Here is a 27,070-nt window from a genome sequence, read left to right as displayed (position 1 = left end):
AAAGCTCAGCTTACATTCTTGCACCCTGTTTATGGTAACATAAGAATATAATGAGCTGCATATGTTTGCTTTGATTGCTTAGTAAATCTGTTTATGATTTTGTTCATGTTGTATAAATTGAATTATTGTGAAGTGATCCAATTTGTCAAAATGCTAAAGTTTAAATCCCTAACTAGGTATTGAAATTAGAAACCACTGACTCCAGATGCATCCTATCAACCCTCTAGTGGGTACATCATAGGCCAGCATAGACTGTTCTAAAGGCAGCTCCTTGCACACCACCTGGTGATTGGAGGAGCAGGTAGGGAGGAGGTAACAACATTTGTATCTGAAAAATAATAGCAGCATTTATTGAGGACTTTCTAGATGCCAGTGGGCTAAATCCTTTCTATTCATCATCTCACTAAAGCTTCATACCGATTATATGGCATTTGTGTTACTACACCCCTTTACTGAGGGAGAAAGAGAGGCTTTGAGGGGTTAAGCAAACTTCCTAAAGTCGGGGAGACACGTGGCAGAGCTATGATTCCCATCTTTCTGACTCCTATGGCTGTGCTTTCCACCATTCACTGGCTGCACTTGCCTGCCTCTGAAATGACTCCGTCAGGGGTCTCTACAAGGGGCAGCAGAGCTGTTTGACTACGAGAAAAAGAAAGCATGATACAGTGACGTACCAAGGTCTCATTGACTACTACCATAGGAGAGTCATCTAATGAGAACAGGATTTTGTTTGGCCCAGCAAACTGAAATTCATTCTTCAACATTTAGCTCAGGGTCGTCCACCACGGGTAGGGCCTTCCTCAGTCCTCTTACATAAAGCTGACTGCTCCCTCCTCTGTTCATACTTCTACATATCTCTAGAAGGAGGCTTTTTAAAAAATCTTCTGTTGGTAGGGTCTGTACGCCTGCTCCTTAATGAAACTGTGAGCTTCTGGAAGAAAGGAATGGTGCTTCATTCATCTCCTATCCCCAGCTTCTGTCACGATGCCCAGTACATGCAAACCTAGCAAATGTTTGTAGAATGATTAAATGAGTGAGTTATATAAACAATGAAGGCTGTAGCACGATCTGAGATAAGGGGAAAAAATGAGAATGAGCATCTGCCAGCTTGTGCACACAGGATGTGACCTAGACTTCCTCTGCTTGAAAAGTAATGCTCATATTCTGAGTTGTTGCAGGAACAAAGGAAAGAGAATGGAAGAGACATTGGAAGGCAGAAGCAGGAGTGTTCCCGTTCCTGGGGCTCTCCACCGGGGGCCTGGGCTCCTGGCTGGGGTTAGATTAGCACCTTCCAGCTCCGGGACACTGTTGCTACACAGAGGGGCTGGTAGGCACCTTCTAGTTACAAAACACAACAGATCGATTCTGATAACAGGCCTCTAAGTAAAACAACACACACATACTCACTCATAAAATCCAAAACAAAAAGCACAATTCAAGTTGCAAGCTAATTCATTATTTCCATGTTTGCTGCTCTGTCTGTAAATACCTCATAGACAGACGACGTAGTAGGCTTGGAGTCGACTATCTTTTCAGAGCCGTACATCATGCCAACTTTCAGAGCCGTACATCATGCCCAGTCACCCAAAATGACAAAAACTCTTAAATTAGTCAAGACCTAATTTTAAAAGACAAGGAAACGCTTTCTGGACCCCATGCCTCATGGGTGTGTACTAGACCTTCTGTCATAGTACTTGGCACAGAGACTTGCACTTAAACTGTTTAATGTTACAACTATAATCATCAGCCATAGACTAAACTCTGGAGAGGAAGATGAATGCTCAATACCTGCTGTCGGCTCTGGCACTAAGAGCTGGCAATGAGCCTCCTTCCCACAAGATGTGGGAATAAAAACAAACCACTCAGACACTTTTGGCCTTTATGTGGACTTATGAGCATAATCTCTTTTTTTCTCTCTGTCACACACACACACACACACACACACACACACACACACGCGCGCGCGCACACACACATATACTCCACATCATGATCCCTAAGTAGAAGAGGTTCACATTAAGGAAAAGGAGTCTTGAAAGTCTGATCCAAGCAGAGAAGAAGGCCATCCCCATATCTAGGACTCTATACCCAATGTAATGTTTATTTCATGTGCTTTTGCCAGCACTCGCTTTCATCCAGCAAGAAGTACAAACATACACAACGCCACGACAGTGCTATTTGTGAAGTCCTTCCCTTCCAGCTGAAAAGGAAATAGGATCCAGTTTTTTCTCAAATAAGTGAAATCATCTGGTTATTGCCACATGTAATTGTTCAGTCTTTTAAGGTCTTTGCCGTGCTGATGAAGAAAAAATATCATTTTCTCAGTAAAGGCTAGTGTCTGGCACAGAGCAAACATTCAGTAAATGTTCATGAATGAATGAATAAACAAACAGATGAGAGGGAATAGTCAACTATAAAGAGAAAGATGACAGATCTCATTAAAATGCAGTCATGTTATTATGGTCTTTTATTGGCTGAACACAGACAAGGGAGCCACTTGTACAGGATAATAATTATAGACCTGCCACAAGTTTTCAAGGCTTCATGGAAAATATTATCTGGCTCTACCAAGACTTTCTATAATGTGGGCAAAGTATTTATCTCTCTCTTTTTTTTTTTTTTTGACAAGGATGTTATAATTCATCATGTAAGTTGGTGTGTTTTTTTTTTTTTTAATCTGTAGCTTAAAACTTTCACAGTAAAAAATCTAGCTCACAGGCAATAGCAATCCTAGTGGGGCCCTTTATATATTGGACATCAGTTCAAAAACCCCACTGTGGGTCGGGTCTCCATAGGTCGCCAGGACCTCCTTGGAGTCAGTAAGAAAATCTAGCTCAGTTCAGAACCTCAAGGACTCTCCCCAAAAGTCCAACAAATCTCAGAAATGACCATCCTGGGGCCAAGAAGGCCAACCTTCCATGATCTACCATTGCAAGGGCCATGAGAGCTTTCCCAACTTTAATGACCGTTATCTGGGATTGTCTGAGAATCTCATTACAATGCAGATTTGGATTTCATAGGTCCAGGATAGGGCCTGAGATCTCCCTTTGCTAATAAACTCCCAGGTGATGGTGATGCCACTAGTCCACAGATGGGCTATTATATCAAGAGCCTTCAGTTTTCTCATCCAAAAGTAGAAAGATATTAATGCCCCACTTTCAAAGTTGTTTGAAGATTCAGTGAAATAATGAAGTATCCCTGGCATGGGACCCATTCCTGTAGTTCACATTTATTTTTTTTAAACTATTGAATATAGAAATTCAGAAGAAGTAAGTCGTAAAGCCAAGCTACTCAGAGAAAGTTCTTGGAGGAAGCAGAATTGTATCTGAATCTTAAAAGTATATAAGGATCAGAATATAATTATCACCCTCTTCACCTAATTCTGACCCCCCTGTTAAGCCTCAATTTAGATGTCATGATCTTAGGAAAAGCTTCCCTCCACAGGCCAAGCTAGCCCCTATACTGTACATTATTACAATATTTGGTACCTGCCATAGGTAATTAGCCTCCCACACTAGTCACTAAAGTCCATAATGTTGGCACGGTCTCTGCTTTGCTCATGGTTGTATCCCTCAACCTAGCATAGTGTCTAAGTGTACTAGTCATTCTGTTCATCTTGTTTGCATAATTTAATGAAATGAATTCAGAACTCAAGTGGTCAGGTATCAAAATATATTTGAAATGAGATGGAATTTCTAAAAATTATGCATGAGATGTCAGAATTTCCACTCAACAACAAGAATTACAGAGGGTCAACAGCCCTTTAGGCCTTGCCAGAGATAGAAGAACACAGGCATGAGGAAGTCACAGGCTCACTCTTAGGCTAGCGGGATGATTAATCCACAGCCACAGTGGGATAAGCATTATTATTGAGGTGTATATGAGGTATTGCTGGAGCACAGAAAAAGCAGCAATTTCTTTGTCAGGGAAGGAGTGGGAAGGAGAGCAGGCTGAGCTGCAGAGAAAAGGACAGTTGAGCTGATTTTGAAGAATGAGCAGGAGTTAGCTTAATTAACATCTAAATGGAAGAGAATTTATTTCATCCTCAGGAGTACAAATTCTGAAGCACAGCCCTGCCATTTTACTATTTGCAAAATTAGGCAAATTATTTATCCTCTTTGGGCCTCAGTTTCCTCATCTGAAAAGGGGATTAATAATAGAATATACTTCACCAGATCTTTCATGTGGATTAAGTAAATTACTCTATGTCAAGTGCTTAGGGCAGTGCCTGGCACTTGGGAAGAGTTGTAGAAGAGTTGGTTGTTGCTGCTGCTCTTGCTGTTGTAGTTCCATTTAGCTGTTAACTAAAAATGATTTTCACCTGTGAACCAAAGTTTGGCTTTATACCCATAATGGGTTGAAGTCCATTGTGTGCCTGGGCACAGTAGTCAAAAACAACCTCATCTAAAGAGAAGGGAGTACAGCCAAAGAGAGTCCGAGATAAGCGGATGTGGTATCAGCTGACTACAGTAATCCAGATGAACAGTGGTGTCTTCTCACACACCCGACACAGAGCAATCCGCCCATGCCAGGGTGTTAGGGTGTTACAGGGAGAGAGCAAGGCTAGTGCCACTTAGGAGAAGAGAGGCCCGAAATCCATCTTGTTCATTTAAGTGCACGTGCCAGTCAAGTGTGGAGTCCTTTAAGAATGGCTTCTCCTAATGGCTATTTTTTCCCTCACAATCTTTAAGGCAGGAATATGGCTTAACTCATCAAAGAGACATCATTCATTCTGTATGCGTTGTTCTGAAGTAATCTTCTTTATCAATATTTCATGAAACAGACTCCCCAGAATGAGCAAGCAGACTGAAGGTCAAGAGAGGGTTATTTGCTACAGACGCTGGAAGGCTCGACTAAACCCTACTGATGTCACATTCAGAGGCTGTCTACAATTGAGACAAAGGATACTACACCCTAAAGCAGAGGTTTAAGCAAAGAATTCTAGAGATATCTATTTTAGAAACAAACAGAAAACCCTGCAGCGTCTTACATTTATTACACGATCCAGTTCCCCACTCCACACAGTGGTGTTCCTCTTATTACTCAGCTCTTGGTTTTTCTTATCTCCACTCAATTGTCAAATGATTCTTAGTCATAAGACAATTTTGTCACATGACAAGATGATCTGTGATTGCTACAAATTTCCTCCCTCCAGCCCCAAATTTCACCAATAAGACAAAGTAATTTTGGTGAAAATCTCAGAATTCAGGACAACTTCAATCTCAGCTACAGTTCTGGTTTCTGAGTCTTCTCTGGAATAAAAACAATAGAAGGTCCATTAGAAATAAACTGGAGGATGGTCAGTTATCCATTCCAGCCTTTCCCAAGGCATCACCATGAACTTCCAAGAGCAAGGAGCCATGTCCAACTAAATGCTTAGCACCATGCCTCATGCATACTTCTATTTTTGATATTGTTTGATGATGATTGCAACCTTGATTCAGATTTTTTTTTTTTAGAAAATCTTTATTGTATTTCAAATGCCTAAATAAATACCTCTAGTTTTAATTTGGCTTTATTAATAAATTAGGCCTCCTCTTTCTAGGTCCTCTCCAGGGAAAGCCTTCCCCAAAGCAGTAATTCCCAAAATGTGATTCTGGACTTCGCAACATCAGCATCACCTGGGAACTTGTTAGATATGCAAATTCTCCAACACCATCCAGCCCTATTAAATCTGAAATTCTGAAGGTAGATTCCAGCGATCCATCTTTTAACAAGCCCTCTGGATAATTCCGGTACATATCACTAGTTGAGAACCACCATACTACATGTATAAAAATTACTTTTCCAAACAAGTTATAGTGAGTCCCATAAGGTTAATACCAATATACTCATTTTGTTGACTCTTCCTCTATATATCAAATTACTTGCTTAAAATCCCCTGGTACCTACATGATAAAACACATATTCCTTAGCTTGACCTACAAAGATCTTAATGAGTCTTTCTTTCCTACCCTATCCAGCCTCACCTCCCTACCACATACATCATGCCTCAGACCCACCGTGCACATTCTTCACTCCATGTGATACATACTCTGGGGCCTCTCCCTAGAACACTCTTCCCCTCTCCTTTGCTTGGCAGACCCCTCTCCTCCTCGAAGACAAAGCTGTGATATCACCCCTTCCCCAACTCCCCCAAGCAGAATTAGATGCTGTATCCTCAGTGTTTCCATGCTACTTGTTTATATATCGCTACAGTTATCTATTAAATAATCTTGTAATTTATCTTCTCATGGCCATAGCTCCAGAGATAAACAATAAGCAGTTTAAGAGCAAAGGCTGCATCTTCTTGGTCTTTGTAGTCCCAGAGCTAAGTTCAATGCCTGACTCTATCACATGTTCAACATGTTTGTTGAATAAATGCTCGATGCCACAGTCACAGAAAGAAAATCCAAACATTTATATATTCTGTACTAAGGCAAATACAACTAAGGTCAAGAAAAGAGTTCAAAACATTAAATTCTTTAATGTTTTTGAATTAAATTAAATTCATCTGGGGCTAAAAGGCTGTAGGAATAGAGATCTAACAGTAGAAAAGCAAGTGCTTCCAAATCAGAAAACATGGGTTTTGGTTCCATCCATTAGAGTTGTTTAACCTTGAGGAAATGAATCCCTGAGTCTCACTTTCCTCCCGTGTAGAATGGGGGTGGATAATACCTGCCCTGTTTCCCTTACTGGTTGTTGTGATGACGTGAGTTACCGAAAGATATTACTAATGTCCATATGGGATTTGATCATATTATTAAACATTGCATTAACTGAAACATTAAAGCACATTAAAGCATGAAGACTTCAGTGCATTCACTAAACAAGAGACGCTGTGATAAGAGGAAGGAGGAAAGGAAAAAAGAAGTTCGCCAGTTGAAAAACACCCCTTTGAACTTAACCTAGCAGAGGTGTCTCAACCCAGGAAAACTTCCTGCAAATATTTGCTCTACAGAGTAATCGTGGCTTTTGTTGTTGTTGCTGTTTTCTCTCTATGCTTCCACCCTTCAAATATCCTCGACTTCTGGTTTCTGAAAGTGAAAGCATCAAGAGCAGCATATACTTGCGGTCTCCCCCACCTCTCTTTCACATTCTATTCCCATTTTCCACCTCTAGGAGGGCAGGGGCAGTCTGCCAATTACGTTTCTTGTCATTCTCCCAAGAGCCTTCACGGTACACAATTATGCCAAGCTTCAGACGGCCTACAGTCAAGTAGTCAGGCTATCTGACTGTTTTCAGCTCCACACTTTTTGGCTGATATAAGGCATCTGGTGGTACAGGGAAGGGCCTTAAATTCCCAGCCTGCTCGCCAAATCCGGCTAATGCTTAAATCAAGAGTAAAGGAATTTGAAATGGAGTCTGGCTTTGGAAATTCTGTTTAAGGGATGTCAGCAGTTTATAAAATTTAGTCATGTTTTAGATTAAGTTTACTGGGTTTCGTCTGTGTGTGTGTGTGTGTGCTAATCTATAACCTCCTTTCATTGGCAATTTGTTCATTCTATTTTGATAGCCCTGCTCAGACTCCATTAATCATATGTCATGATGACTTTCCTACCTTTCAATGTTTAAGATGCTTGGAGGAAAGTCCATCTTCCCAGACACTTATGTGCTACATTGTAAGCTATTTTTGCTATGAAGAGAGTTGTAAGATCAAATATGAGCTTAACTGTGCTGACAATGAACACAGATGTGGGCCAGGCAGGCTTGACCTCTTGCAATAAGGATGGTGAGCAAACAGCCTAAGCAAAATTGAGAGGAAATGAAGCAAAAAGAGGAAACAAAAAGGTGAGAAAATAGAAGAGTTGGGGGCAGGCAGGCAATTTATGAGGCCACCACAAAAGGAATGTGTTAAGTGACCAAAGCAAGACTACTAGAGAGGGCTCATGCGCATTAGAGAACACAGGGGGCTCTTCTCTAAAGTGAGAGGTGTGTGCTGAATGAAGAAAGAGAACAACTTGTTCTGAGAAATTTCTAGACTAACGGAGTCCAGGAAATTTACTAAAGTTTCAATAGCCATGAGACCGATTTCAACCTGGAACCAAACTGCAGACCCAAGATTCCTACAAAACTTATGCTTCTTCCTTGATGAGAATGGATTAAAACAGCTTAGAGAAGGGATAGGAATAGGGAGAAATAGCAGTCTTGGAAGAGTCAGTTAGCGTATTAATTTATGCTACCTAAAATAAATACTGATATACTATAATTATATCCCCATATGTAGTTTCTCCCATGAGCTCTCTCCAACCTGCTAGTGTTTTGATCCTCTAATAGACTGATGATGGCTGTGGTCTGCCACAAAGGACAGTGGAGGGGATGGGGATCTCTAACACTAAAATGAGGGGAATCCCTCTTTCCACTGTGTGATGATGGCAAAGATGTATATAAATACAATTTGTCAACTGGTGTCCCCCTAATAAATATACAAGATTTGATTCAATTCCTTGTTCCACTAATCGGGACATTTCCATGCCTCTGTAACATTTCTGAATTGCTTGTAGTCACCTCCAGCTCTGAGTTCCCACTGGCACCGAAATGTTTCAACGATCATCATAGGGCATTTCACCTGTGTGGTCCCAATTCCTCCTCATACGGACCCAGATATTGAATTCAACTCCTTTGCTTAATTTTCAACACTCCCAATCAACAAATCAACAAAACAAAACCATCAGGGAGATATTTGTGAGAATAGAAGACTTTGTCAAAGATTGGGGCAATGCCAGGATATATACAATAGATAGGCAACTTAAAATTCCCTGATTGATATCTCTATTCCTAGAAGTCTCTTTGACCCTTCTCAGAATGGACTCCAATCTTCCACCATATTGCTTCATCCTTATCTCTGTTGTCTCTCAATCCCACACTCCAAAAAGGTCAAATATCTCTTTTTTGACTCTAGTTCTTACCAATCCATTTTATTATGGGCACATCTACTACAAGCAGCAAAGTGTTGCCTTGTGATAGGGAGAATTAGATCTCATATGTAAGCTACTCTATATTCCCAGTGAAAATGTCATTTCAAAGTTCATTGAAAAACTATTTGTTTAGTGCCTCCTGTGTGCCACAAGTTTCAACGCATAAAGTTGTTCATACAACATCTCTAACAATGCAAAACTGGAGAAACTTAAATTCCAACCAGAAAGGAATGGGTAAATTCACTATGATTCAGTCACTCAATGAAGTAGTATATTCAGTAGGGATCACAAAATATGAATCACTTTTCGACTCAAATGTGCAAAAAGCTGTAATCGTAATTCATTTAACCTCTAATTCCTCTGGTTTTATTCCACTGATTAGTGAGGGGAAGATTTGGCCGATCTGATTTAAAGTTTAGTCTGCTTTGATAATTTAGGTGGTATTAAGGCTCCCTGGATAAAAAGATTAAATCTCTCACAGCTCTCTGCTTCCCTTGCTTCTCTCATTAAGATAGCATCTGGCTATATCGAGGCATCTTATGTGTCCTTTTGGTGGCAAAAATGAAGGGGTGCCCTCTAGCACAGTGCCGTTTCCTCTTCTGATCTCTGGAGCCGTGTCAAGGATGCTCTGTGACTTGCCAACATTCACTGATGGAGACTGCTGCTAGTTCAGCTCAACCTCATTTGCTTTGCCAAGCCCCAATGTGCACCTTGGCTGCTTAGGGCCTTGGTTTGGCTTTGACGGCTGAACACCCCCAAGCAGCTGCCCTAGACCTCGTCCAGCCTCTGGCCTACAGTCCATCCCCAGGTGCTGCTCCTGGGTTACCCTGTTCAACACAACAAACCACACAGGCTCCCTGGCTTTCAAGTCAGTACGGATACCTCTGGGAATAGAGGGGTGTTCCAGAAAGTGGCAACCAGACCCTTTTCTGGTGCCGTATGACCATCAGCCCTTCTTAATCTTCTTCTACCTGGTGATGCACAGAAGTCTCCTCCCAAAATCTTAAACATAAGTGACATGGGGTGGGAGTGGGGGAGTAGGTAGGTTTCTTGGAGCTTCGTTTCTCCCTCCAGTTATAAAATGCACGGTAAACTGAAACCTCCACTTAATTCTTTCACTTTCCTCCCTTCCCCTCTCCTCTCTGTCCCACCTGTGTCTGGGGCAGAAAGAGAGCAAACTTTTATTTTGCTTCCTTTGTCTTAAACTTAGCCCTGCATATACTGCACAGCAAGCTTCATGCTTTGCTGTTGAGGCCCAAATGAGCATCTTCTCCACACCGCAGGAGAACTCTATGGTCTGGGTCATCCAGGCTTGATTGTAATGTGCAGGAGAGGGCTTTGGCCAAAGGAATAGTAAATCCTTTTTCCTGCAGCTTAATCCTATTTGCATGTCAAAGGCTAAGTATTACCTCAGCCTTCCTCCGGACATTACTTCCACACCAAGGAGGAGGTACCTTGGTCAATGGGAGAAGATGAAAGTCAAGTACTCAGGAAGACAGAAAAGAATATGAATACTTCCCCTTTCTGATATTTCCCACTCATTTTACATGAAAGACTCCTAACTCTGGGAAACGAACTAGGGGTAGTGGAAGGGGAGGTGGGCAGGGGGTGGGGGTGACTGGGTGACAGGCACTGAGGGGGGCACTTGATGGGATGAGCACTGGGTGTTACTCTATATGTTGGCAAATTAAACAGCAAAAAAAGTAAATTTATAAAAAAAAAAGAATATGAATACTTAAACATGTATCTTCATTATAGAGTAACCATTTCAAATTATGCTTATAAAGTTCTTAACAAACTAAAAACAAACAAACAAACAAACAAACAAACAAACTTAATAAAAATGTATGTGTGAGGGGCAGCCCAGCGGTATGGAGCTGCCTTTGGCCCCGGGGTGTGATCCTGGAGACCCAGGATCCAGTCCCACATCGGGCTCCCTGTATGGGTCCTGCTTCTCCCTCTGCCTGCGTCTCTGCCTCTCTCTCTGTGTCTGTCATGAATAAATAAATAAAATCTTTAAAAAAATGTATGTGTGAGTATGCTAGCATAAAGAAAGCAGGATAGAAATTTATGGGGAAAATAAAATCACAACTATACTAAAATGTATAGAGAGGAAAGATTGACAGGAAAGGTACCAAAATGTTACCAGTGGTAGTACATCTACAAATATAGGTGTACCAAAAATATATAGTATAGATATATAGTATACAAAATACTCTGTAGCTATTAAATATAATTAAGCAATGATACAGAAACATTTTCAAAATATAATCTTTAGAACAGTGTACAGAGTGTGCTGCACACACGCATACTTGTTTAGGTATATCTCTTTCTGAAGAAATACATAAGAAGCTGTTGATAGTGGTTGTCCCAGGGGGAAAGTTCCCTAAAGAAGCAGAGGACAGAGGTGGCAGGCAGGATTGCTTGTTATATTTGAATTACTTAAGATGTGCTTATATTAAATGTAGTGATTCAAAGGAGCACCTGCACTCCAATGTTTATAGCAGCGATGTCCACAATAGCCAATCTATGGAAAGAGTCCACATGTCCATCAACAAATGAATGGAAAAAGAAGAGGCGATATTTATATACAATGGACTACTATTCAGCCATCAAAAAGAATATGAAATCTTGCCATTTGCAACAATATGTATAGAACCAGAGGATATTACACTAAGTGAAATAAGTCAATGAGAGAAAGACAGTTATCATATGATCTCACCCATATGTGGTATTTAAAAAACAAAACAGAGGATTATAGGAGAAGAGAGGAAAAAATAAAACAAGATGAAGATGAAATCAGAAAGGGAGACAAACCATAAGACATGCAGGAAACAAACTGAAGGTTGCTGGAGAGGTGGCGGGATGGGGTAATTGGGTGATGGGCATTAAGGAGGGCACCGGAGGTAATGAGCACTGGGTGTTACATAAGACCCATAAGATGGGTCATAAGATGAACACTGACCTCTACCTCTGAAACCAATAATGCATTATATGTTAGTTAATTGAATTTTAATAATTTTTTTTAAAGTTACTTCAAGAAGAAATTGGGTGAAGGGTACAAAGGAACTCTGTATTACCTTTGCAACTTCCTATAAATCTATCATTCCAAAATAATTTTTTAAGTTAAAAAAAAAGATGTGCTTGTATTATCTATTTTAAAAAAGAATGATTTAACTATATTTTAAAAAATCCTATCTGTCCATATGAACCCTGTAGTTTGCTCCATCTTTTTGGAACATTTAAAAATAATTTTGACTATCCTATCACTCAATTCTATTTAAGTTACTTCTATGAAAAGAGTGTCAATTTACATAGAACTCTATATTTAGAGAATGTTGAATGTTCAGTCTCCCAATACAAAAAAAAAAAAAAACCTTTTTTTAGACTTTTAAATTATCTTTGCATATTTTCATTCACCTATCCTCTTAGTAAGCTAAAACGTTCTCAGCCGGGGCAAAACAAAGTCACCTGGAAGGCCTGAAAAACAGAAACCGAGCAGAAGAGGACTCTGCAGGGCATGAAGTCCCAACCTCAACCTGCGGTCGTCCGCGCTCTATACACGTACCACAGAAGTTCATTGTCCCCTGAGAAGCCCTGTGTGTCGGGGTCAGCTCCGGCTACCTAAGGCTGTGGAGGAGCGGAAACCGCAGGGCCCGCTGACCTTTCTCCACCTGGACTATCCCCGCTAATGCCCCCTAGTTCCCCAGCCCTTGCCCCGGGGGTCTCTGCTCCTACTGCACCTGGGCCCTCGCCCCGGGGGTCTCTGCTCCTGGTGCACCTGGGCCCTCGCCCTGGGGGATCTCTGCTCCTGCTGCACCTGGGCCCTCGCCCTGGGGGATCTCTGCTCCTGCTGCACCTGGGCCCTCGCCCCGGGGGTCTCTGCTCCTGGTGCACCTGGGCCCTCGCCCCGGGGGGTCTCTGCTCCTGGTGCAGCGGGGCCCTCGCCCCGGGGGTCTCTGCTCCTGCTGCACCTGGGCCCTCGCCCCGGGGGTCTCTGCTCCTGGTGCACCTGGGCCCTCGCCCTGGGGGATCTCTGCTCCTGGTGCAGCGGGGCCCTCGGCCTGGGGGGGTCTCTGCTCCTGGTACAGCGGGGCCTTCGCCCCGGGGATCTCTGCTCCTGCTGCACCTGGGCCCTCGCCCCGGGGGTCTCTGCTCCTGCTGCACCTGGGCCCTCGCCCCGGGGGTCTCTGCTCCTGGTGCACCTGGGCCCTCGCCCCGGGGATCTCTGCTCCTGCTGCACCTGGGCCCTCGCCCCGGGGGTCTCTGCTCCTGGTACAGCGGGGCCCTCGGCCCGGGGGTCTCTGCTCCTGGTGCAGCGGGGCCCTCGCACCGGGCGTCTCTGCTCCTGGTGACGTCACAGGCCCATCACCTCAAAACGCCCCCCCCCCCCTCCGCCTTCATCCTTATCTAATAATTTAATGGGCATTAAGCTGAACCAGTGCTGGCTGCGAGAACTTGCAGGCAGGCCCCGACGCAGGCGGCCCCGCTTAGCCGAGGGCCGGGGCGGGTGTGAGGCCCCGGGGCTCGGCCCGCCCGGCCTGGAGCTCCGGGCTCCACCGCTTCTTCCGCGGCCGGGGCTGAGCTCAAGCGTCTCAGGTGAAGGTTGGCGAGTCCTTTTCGCTCGGCCAGGAGCCAGCAGGGCCCGAGCCGTGTCAGCCCAGGTTCCGCTCCAGGGCCGCGTGGCCCGGCCCCCGGGGTCTGGGATCCGGGTGTCCTGGGAACGGGGCAGCTGTCCGGGGCAGCCTGGGCCTGCGGGGAGCCGCGGAGGCCGTCGGCAGCCCCAAGGCGCTGGGCCAAGCCTTGGCGGAGGGGAGCCGGGGAGCCGGCGCAGGCCCGTCCGCGTCCTCACCGCCCGCAGCTCCCCTCGCGCCGCGCAGGCCCCGGGCCGCTGCTCAGCAGGTGGGGACCGCGCGCCGCGCCCTCGGCGACCCGAGACCCCCGGGGCCTGGCCCCCAAGGGGGGGCGCGTGCCCGCCTGCGCCCGGGGTTAGCGGGAGGGAGACGCAGTGTGGCCACCGCCAGCTACACGGGTCCGGAAGCAGCCGGGCTTGGACTCACCGTTTCACCTGGAGCGGGGGGAGCACGCGGCTGCCTCGGGCCTGTGGGACGGAAACATCCCGGAGCGCGGCCGCCGTGGAGGGGGCACCGCGAGCCGCTCGGGCCTGGCGCCGGCGAAGCCTCCGCGCGCAGCTTGTCCCGAAGACCGTCCTCTGGGCGCCGAGCACTTGCGGTCCCTGAGCCCCGAAGCCCAGCGCTCGGCGCCCGGAGCGGACCCGGGGTGCCTAGGACCCGGCGTACCCACCACCAAGCTCGCGACAGGCCACGCAGCGCGCGCTCTCCCTGGTAGCCCCGCCCCGCCCACGCGCGGGGCCCTCCCGTGCAGCCGAGACCCCCCTGCTCACCAATCCAGGCTTCACCCGGCTCCGATCTAGGCCCTGCCGCTCCCCGCCCACGGGTCTCCCCTCGTCTTCTCTCCACCCTCTCCAACCTTTTCTCCATACAGTTACCAGAGGGTTCTGCTGAACCATAAAGCTGCTGTGACACAGATGCACGCACTGCCCAAAATACTTCAGTGTCTCCCCACTGGCCTTTGCATAAGAACTAAAATCCTGCCAAGGTCTTGCATGGTCTGGCCCCACCCGCCTCCCCAGTCTCATCTTGTACTGCTTTCATTTTGCTCTTTGGGCTTCCTTCATGTCCTTGGACAACATATGCCATCTTACCCCAGGGCCTTTGTATTTGCTGTTCCCCCAATCACTTTGCATTTCATTTTTAAAAAAAGATTTTGTTTATTTATTCATGAAAGACAGAAAGAGAGAGAGAGGCAGAGACACAGGCTGAGGGAGAAGCAGGCTCCATGCAGGGAGCCCGACGTGGGACTCGATTCCTGGTCTCCAGGATCACACCCTGGGCCGAAGGCAGACACTCAACCGCTGAGCCACCCAGGCATCCCTGCATTTCATTTTTTTTTTTAATTTTTTTTTTTTTATTATAGTCACAGAGAGAGAGAGAGAGAGAGAGGCAGAGACACGGGCAGAGGGAGAAGCAGGCTCCATGCACCGGGAGTCTGATGTGGGATTCGATCCCGGGTCTCCAGGATCGTGCCCTGGGCCAAAGGCAGGCGCCAAACCGCTGCACCACCCAGGGATCCCTGCATTTCATTTTTTATTAACTCCTGCTCATCCTTCAAATTAAGCCCAGATACTTTCCTGAACCCTTGGTTTCTTTTTCATATATTCTTAAAGAACCATGTACCTTTCAAGCCATGCTTATATCTAGATGTACATTAGTGTTTTTATTTAAATAATATCTATCTTCATAATAAATTATTAGGACAATCACCAGCCCATGGGAGGTTCTCATTAAGTATTTTTAGAATTAACCCATAGAAGACTTACATTTATTTAGTGATTCTACGCCATATATTACCCCCACTTAACCCTCATGCAGACCTTTGAAGTCAAGTATGATTATCTCATTTTAGCAGATGAAATCCCTGAGGCTGAAAGACTAGATGATTTGTTCAAGATCATACAGAAAGTAAATGGAAGAGCTTCAGACTTTTCAGGAAAAAAAAGCCTCTTCCTACAAATACTTTGACAGCTTGTCTTAAATAGTCCTTTTTCATAGAACAGAACCTTTGGTTAGGGAGCTATTCATGTCTGCACTGAGATGCTGGACTGGTCTCAACCAGAGGTTCCATGTAGCTCAAATCCCTGCCATCTCTCTGGCAGCTCCACCTTGTTGCACATCCTGGCCCAGGGAACGAAGGAGAGAGAGAGCTCCTGCCAAACGGAAGGCAGGGCCTCTGCTAATTCTCACATCATTACCCAGGGAAAGAAGTTCCCCACATGCCCCTCCAGCCCAATCTCCAGCCTCTAGAGACTGGAAAAGGAAAGGAAACGGGATCTCCCCTAGAGCTTCTGGAAGGAAGGCAGCCCTGCCAACTCCTTGATTTTAGTCCATTAAGACTTATTTCAGACTTCTGACCTCCAGAACTGTGAGATTCTAAACTTTTGTATTGTTTATGTCCCAAGTTTGTGGTAACTTCTTACAGAGGCAATGCACGTGGCGTATCCCTTCTTCCCACACTGCAGTCTCTCCACTAGCTGAACCCAACTGGGAGCCAAGTGACAGAGAAGCCAGGGAAACAGGCTGCAAGAGAAGGACAAGGAGAGGATCTGGGGGGAGCGGGCCGAGGACCACTGCAATCACCTTACAGCCTCTTTGGGAAGCAGGAGCTTCGCTGCACATCTGAAACTCATTCTTCCAAGTCCTATGGGAATAAATCATCTGGTTGAACTTGCTCTAATATAAGTGGGGAAAAGACTGACTGGCATATTGAAACCTGTGCAGGGATGGAAGCATATATATCACAAAAACAAGGCTTATTCTCTCCTGACCTGTTCAAATTCATCATTAATCGTTGGAACCAAGGAATAACATTTGGTCAAGGAGGAAATTTCACGAGATGGTCTGGTAATTTTATGGACTCCTTTTGATTTTTCCTATTTTACTGGCATGTAAATCAAAACAGATGACATCACCTTATCTTTCTCAACTGCACTGATAACAGACTGCAATCTATAAAATGACAGTATTCCATAAAAACCAAGCCCTAGCTGGGTTATCATGTGTGCAGGTTGCTGCCCGCTGCCCCTGTCCCTGAGTCAGTCCCCAGTGTGACTTGGCAGCCCATCTCCATCAGCTCTATGGTTGAAAAAAAAATGGGTCATTGCACTGTGACAAAAGAACATTCACTGAAAATACAGCAATTAAGAAAAGTTTGAGCTCCAACGGTCTCAAATGCCCAAAGGAAGCTTGTACTTGCCGTGTGTGGGTGCCAGAAGCAGACAGACTGACAAAGCAACACAAGCTCCACCAGCAGCCCACCAGGGACACGTTTAAGAATCTAATCAGACAGAAGGAAGTGGCTGAAAGCCACTGATGGAGGCGACATGAGGCCTTAGAAAAAGGCTGTTTTCTACATTACTAGCATTTAATTGAAACATTCTGGAACCGCCAGTTCCAGGACCTAAAAATAGGGCATCACAACCAAAGACTCGGTAGTAAAGTTTTCACTTATGAAATCCTGTTTTAGCCTAAGCGATATGGAAAGACTAGAACTCACAGGATGTCAAGCAAAGTGGCTCTCACACCAGCCCGCAGAACAGAAGACGTTCGTGAGAGAATCTAGGGAAAACCAGACGGTACTTGGAGCTCCGTGATGGGTACACGAGTGTTCACCGTGTCCCTCTGTGCTCAGTCTTTACAAGAGTTTTTAAATTTTCCACAAACAGAGGGGAAAAGGCAGTTTTGATTTCATTGGATGCAGGAGATTTTTCATAGTTACTTTTCCTTCACAAGGCTCATTTCATAAATATTCTCACCAGGTTTCACCGCCCGCCAAGCTGGGGCCGAGCTGCCAGGCCCGTGGGGAGTAGAGGCCTGCTCTGGCCCAGGGCCTGGGCATCGAGGGGCAGCAGGCTGAGGGGTGAAAGCAGCCCCTCCCCGACAGGCCCAGGGAGCCCCGCTCACCTGCGCCCCGAGGGACCCCAAACTCTAGCTCGAGTTCAGCTCACAAAGCATTTACTGAGCACTCGTCATGAGCCAGCTCTGGGTGCTGAGCTCGGAGCAGAATGAGAGCCTCCGTCTGCAACCGCGGTCGCTTCATTGTCTTGAAAAATTGAAGAACGTTGACTGAATTGTCTGCAAAGCCACTCACCTTAGCAGCTTTCACTTTAATCAAGAAAAATCTGAGAACACAAGTTCTCCAAATGCTGCTGCTCAGCACCAGCTCCACCTACGAGCCGAGCAGGTGAGTTGAAGATAGACTAGGAGCCTCTCTTGTCAGCATCGCTTTTCAAACAGCAAGGCAAAACTTTGCTTCTCTAGAAAGTCCCAAGATGGGCAAGATGTACATCACGGAGGGGCTGACTGTACATAGCAATAAAGTGGAGCGCGATAAAAAGGAGGCCCGTGCCAATCCCATTTTGGAACAAATGTCTGAAAAATCACCAGGGTCATTAGCTCTGGTCCTGCTTGGCTCTGTCAGGGTAGGGAATGGGAAATGGGAGCAGTGAGGAAATAAGCCAGGAGTGATAATGGGCAGTGCAGGGCCTTATCCATCTAAAGCAACGTTCCCTTCCCCCTTTTTCCTTCTTAACAGCTGGCCCAGAGGACCTAAACTTAGCAAGGGCGAGGTGTAGGAAACTAGATAGTGCATTCTGCAGTTGGATAGGAAATACTGGGCTCAATGTGTTTAAGGTTAAGATTAATTCCTCACTTCCTCTGAATCTATTTTAGAAACAGAGCAAAGGATGGCATATGCTTTCTTCTAACAAAATGACAGATGATCAAAGGATAAACATGATCCGTATGTCAAACCCTCCTACTGACGTGGCCCTTTGCCTACAGAATTAAAAAAAAAAAAAAAGTATTTTATCATTGTGGTTAAAATGTGGTTGCCTGGGTTTATTCAGAAAATTCAGTATGGCAACAGCCAGAAAAATAGTGACTCGTGATTGGCTGGACTGACACAAGACTGTAGAACAAAGGAAAAATTTAGTGGTATTGTTCTTAAACATCATCTTCGCAGCAATAAACAAAGACCACAAGGCCTCTCTCTCTCAAGTCTGAGACTTGGTGTCTGAAAGAAGAAATCTGCCCACTGTCGAGGTAGAGAATAATTTTTTCTGATTTGCTGTAACAATCCTAATTAATGTTGGCTTGTTATTGTTCCCTGTGTTCTGTAAATAAGAGCCCTCTTTCTGCATAGCCACTCATTAGGGCTGATTTAATTGAATTTCAGAAGGAAGGGATGGCTGCCTCAGGAAGCAAAGGACTGAAGGCTCTGAAAGAGCAGTGTTTTACAAGTGACACACAAGTCACACTATGTCAGAAACATGCAGAGGGAGAATGAGTGCAGACCCCCTCCCCTCCCCTTTTCTCTGCAGAGTGGTTTATATGGGAGATTTTCAGTCTCCCTTTGCCTTGTTCCTCAGAGTTTGTCATTTCTTATGTCCCTTGAGCATGGCCCACTGTGAACTTTTCAAGATCCCATATATCTGGGAGAAATGCCATTTAATCCATGATTCTTATTTTATTTTATTTTATTTTATATTCATTCAATTAATTAACATATAGTGTATAATTAGTTTCAGAGGTGGAGTTCAATGCATAAATAACACCCAGTGATCATTATATCACTTGCCCTCCTTAGTGCCCGTCACCTAGTTTTCTCATCCTGCCACCCACCTCAATAACCCTCAGTTTGTATTCTACGATTAAGAGTGTCTTATGGTTTGTCTCCCTCTCTGATTTTTGTCTTGTTTTATTTATCCCTCCCTTTCTCTATGCTCCTCTGTTTTTTCTCTTAAATTCCACATATGAGTGAGATCATATAATTGTCTTTCTCTGATGGACTTATTTCGTTTAGCATAATCTCTAGTTCTTTCCATATTGTTGCAAATGGCAAGAGTTTTTTGATGGCTGAGTAATATTCCATTGTGTGTATATATGTAACGCTTCTTCTTTATTTCTGTTGATGGACATCTGGGATCTTTCCATAATTTTGGCAATTATGGACATTGCTATAAACATTGGGGTGCAGGTGCCCCTTCAGATCACTACATTTGTGTCTTTGGGATAAATACCTAGTAGTACAATTGCTGGGTCATAGGGTAGCTCTATTTTTAACTTTTTGAGGAACCTCCATACTGTTTTCCAAAATATCTATAACAGCTTGCATTCTCACAAGCAGTATAAGAAGGTTCCCCTTTCTCCATTTCCTGACCAACATTTGTTATTTCCTGACTTGTTAATTTTAGCCATTCTGACTGGCCTGAGGTGGTATCTCATTGTGGTTTTGATTTCTATTTCCCCGATGCCAAGTGACGTTGAGTATTTTTCCATGTGTCTGTTGGCCATGTGTGTGTGTCTTCTTTGGAGAAATGTCTATTCATATCTTCTGCCCATTTTTTGAGTGGATTATTTGTCTTTTGGGTGTTCAGCTTGATAAGTTCTTTATAGATTTTGGATACTAACCCTTTATCTGATAAAACATCTGCAAATATCTTCTCCCATTCTGTAGTTGTCTTTTGCTTTTGTTGACTGTTTCCCTTGCTGTGCAAAAGCTTTTTATCTTGATGAAGCCCCAATAGTTCATTTTTGCCTTTGTTTCCCTTGCCGTTAGAGATGTGTCTAGCCAGAAGTTGCTGTGGCTGAGGTCAAAGAGGTTGCTGCCTGTGTTCTCTTCTAGGATTTGATGGATTCCTGTCTCACATTTAAGTCTTTCATCTATTTTGAGCTTATTTTGGTGTGCGCTATAAGAAAATGGTCCAATTTCAGTCTTCTGGATGTGGCTGTCTAATGTTCCCAACATGATTTGTTAAAGAGACTGTCTTTTTTCCGCTGGATGTTCTCTCCTGCTTTGTCGAAAATTAGTTGATGATAGAATTGGGGGTCCATTTCTGGGTTCTCTATTCTGTTCCTTGATCTATGTCTTTTTTTGTGCCAGGACCACACTGTCTTGATGATCACAGCTTTGTAATACAACCTGAAGTCTGGAATTGTGATGCCAACAGCTTTGGTTTTCTTTTTCAACTTTCCTTTGATTATTTGGGTGTTTTCTGGTTCCATAAAAATTTTAGGATTATTTCTTCCAGCTCTGTGAAAAATGTTGATGGTAGTTTGGTAGAGATTGCATTGGATGTATAGATTGCTCCGGGTAGCACAGATATTTTAACAATATTTGTTCTTCCAACCATGATCCTTTCAGTATAAAGAAAAATCAGAGATTGGCTGGCCCTGAGATTCTATTGATTCCAAGTTCCATCTTTAATGCTCCAACTAAAATGCTTCTTCAGGGGATCCCTGGGTGGCACAGTGGTTTGGCGCTTGCCTTTGGCCCGGGGCGCGATCCTGGAGACCTGGGATCGAGTCCCGCGTCTGGCTCCCGGTGCATGGAGCCTGCTTCTCCCTCTGCCTGTGTCTCTGCCTCTCTCTCTCTCTCTCTGACTATCATAAATAAATTTAAAAAATTTAAAAAAAATAATAAAATGCTTTTTCAATCAAAGCACTTTTTAACTATAGGTAGGACCTGATCTTTCTTAGAATAGGGTGTAATTACAAAGACTGTTCATTCCATCTTTCATTCACTTATTGTACAAATAGTTTTTGAGCTCCTAGCATGTGTTGGGCTCAGCTCCGGATCCTGGGAGTTAGTACTGAACAAGACACAAAAGGTGCCTGCTGTCAGGAAGATTATATCCCAGTGCAGGAAGATAGTAAGCATGAAATAAAATAAATGTTCAGAAGGATGGTGCCACAAAGAAAATGGGGCAAGATGATGCAATTATAACTGTCAGGTGAGTCACTGAAATTGGGTGTCAGGGAAGACTCTCTTGAGGAGGAGCCATCTGACTGAGGTACAAGGCAAGAACAAGCACAGGAAGGTCAAGGAGCAGCAGATAGGCCATTGGGACTGGAACACAGGAAGGCGGTGAAGGGAGGGCTGCCCATGGAGGAAGCAATGCCAAATCCAGCCAGGCCTTCTTTCCAGACCAGGGTGAGGAGTTTGGGCTTGGGTTTTATCCTCAGTGCAATGAGAAAGCAGCGGTGGAGGATGGGCCTTAAACAGGAGAGTGACACATCAGGTTTGAATTTTTAATTTTCTGGCTGCTTTGTGGAGAATCTATTGGAGAAAGAGGAAGAATAGAGGGAGTGAGACCAGTTAGGAAGGTATTAAAATACACCTGAAAAATAATATAAAGATAGTAATATAAGAACAACAAGTAACATGTATTGAGCACATGCCAGGCATTTTGCTCAGCCCTTTGTATGAGCTACCTCATTTATTTCTCCTGAAACCCCGATGAGAAGTTAAGAGACATTAAGTAACTTGTCCAAAATCATCAGTGGTGGATCTGGATTCAAATCCAGGCAATCTGATTCCCACTTTTGCCTGCTTTGGAACTTCAGCAATGAACACTATATGAACCCTGAAAAAATCCATTTAAGACAACCATACTTATTCCCTTTCTTATATCTGATGAAATCTTGATATTAGAAATTATCTGCTCTGATATTCTGGTTTAACTATTGTTTTATTGTCTGTCTTTGTGGATATGTGCATAATTAAATAATTTGCACACTTTTCCTGCCTAGGGACAGCTTTAGCTTTGAGTATTTCCTCAAGTGACTTGATTTGAGCCTCTGATGGAACAGACAATCACAGTTGGAATGTCAGCCTTCTGTAGCCCAAGCACTCATTGGCTTAACAGTCTCTAGCTAAGTAGTACCAAGACCACAGTGCCCACTTTGGGGTGTACTCCAGGTATTCCTGGGGCTCTCTGAGGAGAGAACACATTCCATAATCCCTGTAGGCACTCACTGGTCATGTTTCCTGGACATGTGCACTCCAAAAGGTGACTGTCTGGTATTCTCAGCTCTCTTGCTGCTCTCTCCCTTGCTTTGCCTATACCCGTTCCCCTCCACAGCCATCAGGACCTCAACATCATCTAGGTTGCCTAGCTCCAACACTCCAGGGGGCGGAGAGGGGTCCCTCTCACAAAGAGGAGACCCAGAGTCTCATCACCTGGAAGCCAATCTCCATAAAGATAGTATCCAATTTAGAAATACTTACCATCTGAGTCTGAAGCATTTGTCTTTGGTTTACGGTACTAACTTCTGGGTTTCCCCAAGAATAATAACTGAACATTTACTCTAAGATTATGTGACAATTGTGTGACAGAAAATAAGTAGATGGGCTCCTCTGTCACTGACCTGCTCCTTCTATAGCCAGAAAATGCTGGCATCTTTAAATGTGGCCCTCTCTTCAAAAAGTACTTCCAGCTCCCTCTTAGGCAAGCATTCTACCTCATTTACAATAGAAAAATGCAAAAATCCTGCCCAGTTAGCAAAGACTGCAAAATAAATTAGGGTATATACCCTTATAAGAAAATATTAGTCCGTCACTTAAAAATTGTCACAGGAGAATATATAATGACACAGTGAGATGTTTATGACATGCTGGAAAGTGGAAAAAGCGAGTTACGAAAAAGCAATATATACTTTCATGTATGTGTGACTCCTGGTCACTTATTATTTTATGATCTGCATTTTCTAATATAATGAAAATGCTTTACTTTATTATAGTTTTTTTTTTAATCAAGACAGTTTTTTTTTTTATTCATAAAAAAAAAAAGCCTCAGCCAGAGCATCGAAATCACCAAGAAACTGAAGGAAGACTAGCAGGCCCGAGTCTGATATCTGTAAAGGACTTGGCATGCTTAGGTCAGTGTCAGTCAATAGAAATATAATGACAGAAGACACAAATAGAGGCCATTTAGGTCATTTAAAATTTTTCAGTAGTCATATTTGTGAAACAAAAGGCAACAAGTAAAATTATCTTTAATATTTATTTTACCCAATATATCCAAAGTAGTCTCATGTTTCAACATGTAATCAATATAAATACATTGAGACATATTATATTTTCTTTTCCTAGGACCTGGAGAACATTCACACTTACAGCACATTTTAAGCATTTTGGCACATGTGGCCAGTGAAGACAGGGGAGTATGATGGGAGTGTAAGAGCCTCAGAGAAAGTCGGGGTTTCCCAAGCAAGTACCAGAGAAAAGACATGAAGTAGCAGACGGGGCTGAGAGGATGCTCCTGTTGCCTTCCAACTCTTTGGTCCTTGGGGCTGAGGAGAAAAAGCAAGTTCTCTTTGCAACCCCTGCCCTTGGGGGAGAGCTGGGTTTGGGTGAAGGTGAAGAAGCAGAGGGAACATTCTATGACAAACAAGTGTGGGGGTGTACAGCTGAATGGGGATTGCAGAGGACACATTGGGAAGACTGGCAGAAAACACAGCAGTGGGAGGATGAGTCAAGGGCTAAAATGCACAAAACAACCCAGGAATGAGCACATGCAAGCATGTCTAGGAGGTCTTACATTTTGGGGGTTGGCCAGGTCTCAGATGAGAAGCAGGAAGCTAACAGAGCTTGTGGTTCCAAACAGAACTTTGGCCAGTGGGTCTTGCCCTGCCCTGTTGCCGAAGGGCTCGAGACTTGTGGAAGCCCCCATAGCTTCTGCGGTTCTGTTGCTTACCTGCCACATGATGCCAACATTGAGGTGACACATATAATTTATACCCTTGAGATAGTCAAATGTCCCAAAGAGCTCTGTATATAAAATCTAAAAATCTCAAAGTTGAGTTTTTAGGGCTAATCCCTCTCAAAGCATTCCATGTCTTCCTCCTCTCTGTATAGGCCTATATGGATCAATAATTTCACCACAGAACAGGAACCTAAACTTAATTTGGAAGGTATCACCAACTACACAGAATAACCGAGAGCAACAGCATAAAATGGAGTCAAACTTTTTTTTTTTTTTTTGCTTTTCTAAAATATAGATCCACATAATTGCCACCTACATTACCAATTTTCTCAATTAATTCAGGAACTCACATAGTAACTTAAGGAATCCTAGCACATATCAAGTTCTCAATACATATTTGAAAAAGGAATAAAGTGAACTTACATATGTTCTATGTCTGACTACATCAAATGACTACATTGGTGTTATTACAGGCTACTGCCATTTTATTCAGGCATGTTACAGAAAAAAAAGTCCAAGTCAAGTAAACAGCGCTTTTATATTTGTTAACAAACTCCAGCAGAGAACAATGTTCATTGTATGGTTCAATTTTTCTTAAAAGATCCCCCAGAGAATTGTTCAGAAATTGACCCCCAAAATCTAGAACTTTCTGGCAGAACTAGTATTCTTCCTTTGTGATCAGAAAAACCTCCAAGTGAAGGACTTAGTTTAATGTTTAAGTGAATTACTGCACAGTGGAAGGTGCACATAACTCTCACTGCAGAGGACTGACCACGAGGCCCAGTTTGCTAGGCACCAGCCCAGCAACCAGCTTTCTTGTCCGCAGACTAGCTGTGTCATCTCCCCCTTACAAAGTTTTGAAGCTTAAATGAGGTAACATATGTTCTATTCCAGCCATTTATCCACCCTGATTATACCTCAGAACCAAATTCTGCAGCCCTACTCCAGATCTCCTGAACCAAAACCCAAGGGGTGTGGCTTAGGCATGTGGGCTATTCATATATTTTCCTAAAACAACCACCAGAAAACAAAACAAAATAAAACAAAAAAAACAAAAAAAAAACAACCACCAGGATTTTGTGTGTGCCCAGGAAGGGGGACCACCTAGAAGCCTTTTAATACACGTTTGATAGCCAAATCCCCACAGCAAAATTAATAACGGCTGCGCTTTGGCTCTCCTTAGGACTTCTAGGGAAAATGACATCTTCTATTTCAATCTCCCTCTTGGGTAAGCAACGGTCTTGAAAGCTGTAGCCCAGCAAAGGTGTTAGGACCAAGCCGCCACTGCTAAGTATCATTGCTACAAGGACTCCCTGATGACCCCTATCCTCCTCCCCGTGCAGTGTAAACTGGTGCCCCTTCTAAGTGCTCACCTGCACCTCGTGCAAGGTTCTGTCCTCATGCTCCTCAAACCTCACATTCTCTGTCCCTACACCTCCTTTCCCAGACGGTGAGCTCCTTCAGCGAGGAGTGTGTCCTAACTCACCTTAGAATCCCTAGCACATGTATTACAGGTGTTCAGCATATGATAAAGGGGCATCCTCCTCCTTCTATCTTTTCATATCTGATCATCTTGTCTTAGATTACTGGTTATACTCTTCCTAATCTTCTGGGGTGGGAGTAGGGGTAGGGGTAGGAGATGCTCCAAAATAGAGGATGAAGTCATTTTGCTGAGAATCTTGGGAAATGGTAATTAGGAAGAGAGCCAAAGGAGGGAAGGAAACTAACATGCACTGAGTGGGTGCTACATGCCAAGAAACACAGTAGGAAGTCTTACTAGTGTTTCTCGTGTATTTCTTCCGGCACTTCAGTCCTAAAAGCTTGTGTTCTCATTAAAGCACTCACACATTAACCCACACAATGACTTCAAGTCAAAAACTTGACCGAACTTGAGCAAATTACATGAGCAAATCAATTACATGTTACAGGGATACCAAAATAGGTTTTTAAAATAGAATGACACTCATGCTGCTGATCCCTAATCCCAAGAAAGCAAATTAAACATCAGAAGTCAAGAGCCCATTATTTGTATCTGGATCATCCACCCCTGGGCAATAGGTCAGAGAATTGAGATAATTATATGCTTTCTGGTTAATTATCTGAGATGAAACATCCTACAGATATGTAAAATGTGTAATATGTCAGTGGATCTTGCATTTTGGTGCATAAGAATCGGTTACAATTTTCTCTGTTACTCAGCAAGAGTCAAGCAGAACATATATCAGGATATAGAGGACTAGAGAATCCCATACTCTGCTTGCAGCCCTTCTCCTACTACCATTAGTTTCAGCCTCCCTCTCAACCTCCATCTGGGCCTCTACCCATTCATTGTTTCAGTGTGGGTCCTTGTCCCTTGTTGTTTTTTGTTTGTTTGTTTGTTTGTTTTTGATTTTGTTTTTGAGGGAGAAAGAGCACATGTGCTTAAGGGTGGGGTAGAGCCAGAGGAAGAAGGGGAGAGAGAATCCTAAGCATGATCCACACCCAGCACAGAACCCAGCACAGGGCTCAAGCTCACAAAATCATGACCTGAGCTGAAATCAAGAGCTGGACACTTAACCAACTGAACCACCCAGGCGCCCTTCCTTTTCCCTTGCTCTTACATCACACCATCTATAGGCTCAGTCTCACCTCTACCAGGGGCTATCCAGGGTCCCTGAAAATTAAGGGTAGTGGGCCAAAAGCATGAAGAGAGGAGCACCCCAGCACCCCTATGTATAAACTTGTGAACAAAATACTTTCTATACCTTCCCTTCCAATTAGATCTTCTGTCAAATTTTTGGCCAGAGCAGTTGAGGCAGACATTACTGACTGCCCTCTCAGTGTAATCAGACCACCTTCCCCTTTGCTAATAGACTATCCATGAAGCCATGGACTCAGTGATGTAACACAGTACTAGCCTGTAAGAGAATGTCTGCTGGAGGCTTCAAGGAAAGATTTCCTCCATAATAGAAAGAGGATAATTGAGATGAAGTATCCTCTCTGCCTTTGGACATTGTTGTGTGAGGACACTATGCTTATAGCTGCTGTAGCTATTTTGTTTCCAGGAGGG

General features: G+C 43.9%; 1 protein-coding gene across 2 annotated transcripts in view; it reads right to left on the bottom strand.

Annotated features, from left to right (window-relative positions):
- The window catches only part of VAV3 (vav guanine nucleotide exchange factor 3), a 439,091-nt gene extending 424,773 nt beyond the window's left edge, over positions 1 to 14,318 (bottom strand). The window contains exon 1 of one of the 2 annotated variants that reach the window (XM_072754465.1): positions 13,958 to 14,318. The gene's annotated coding sequence lies outside the window, so the exon portion shown is untranslated. The remainder of the gene's footprint in view (positions 1 to 13,957) is intronic. The other variant, XM_072754466.1, reaches the window with a different exon arrangement.
- Positions 14,319 to 27,070: the final 12,752 nt, after the last annotated feature.

The sequence above is a fragment of the Vulpes vulpes genome, chromosome 3, assembly GCF_048418805.1.
Source record: "Vulpes vulpes isolate BD-2025 chromosome 3, VulVul3, whole genome shotgun sequence".
NCBI classification, from domain to species: domain Eukaryota; kingdom Metazoa; phylum Chordata; class Mammalia; order Carnivora; family Canidae; genus Vulpes; species Vulpes vulpes.
The sequence above is the reverse complement of the archived record's forward strand: the minus strand, read 5'-3'. Positions and strand labels throughout refer to the sequence as shown.